This window comes from Elephantulus edwardii, unplaced genomic scaffold, assembly GCF_000299155.1.
Source record: "Elephantulus edwardii isolate Elephantulus edwardi_28Jun2011 unplaced genomic scaffold, EleEdw1.0 scaffold00009, whole genome shotgun sequence".
Lineage (NCBI taxonomy): Eukaryota > Metazoa > Chordata > Mammalia > Macroscelidea > Macroscelididae > Elephantulus > Elephantulus edwardii.
Genome location: NW_006399759.1, coordinates 4,100,105 through 4,100,483, shown reverse-complemented (window position 1 = coordinate 4,100,483; position 379 = coordinate 4,100,105).

Here is a 379-nt window from a genome sequence, read left to right as displayed (position 1 = left end):
GACTTTTCCAAAGTCTCACAGCTCGTAAATAGCACAGCCTCACGTTCATACTCCAAGGCCTGTGCTCTTTTACCCTGCACCTCGCAGGGCACAGAGAGGCGGGAGACCTGGGCTACCTACGCCCTGAACTTCGCTCCAAACAGCTGAAAACAACGTTGGGACACACCCTTTCTCGGACCTCCCTTCTTACCCCCCCCCCTTTTTTTAAATTCTAAACAATCTGGAGTTTGCTTAGGATGCCCTATTCCTCCTATCAGATGCATTATAATGGCCTGCCGTGGAGCGCCGTCTGAAAGGTTCTGACTAGTTCATTTCAATCTCAAGGATCCCCCAAGAATCAATTGTAGGGTCTAAATTAAAAAAAAAAAAAAAAAGGAAG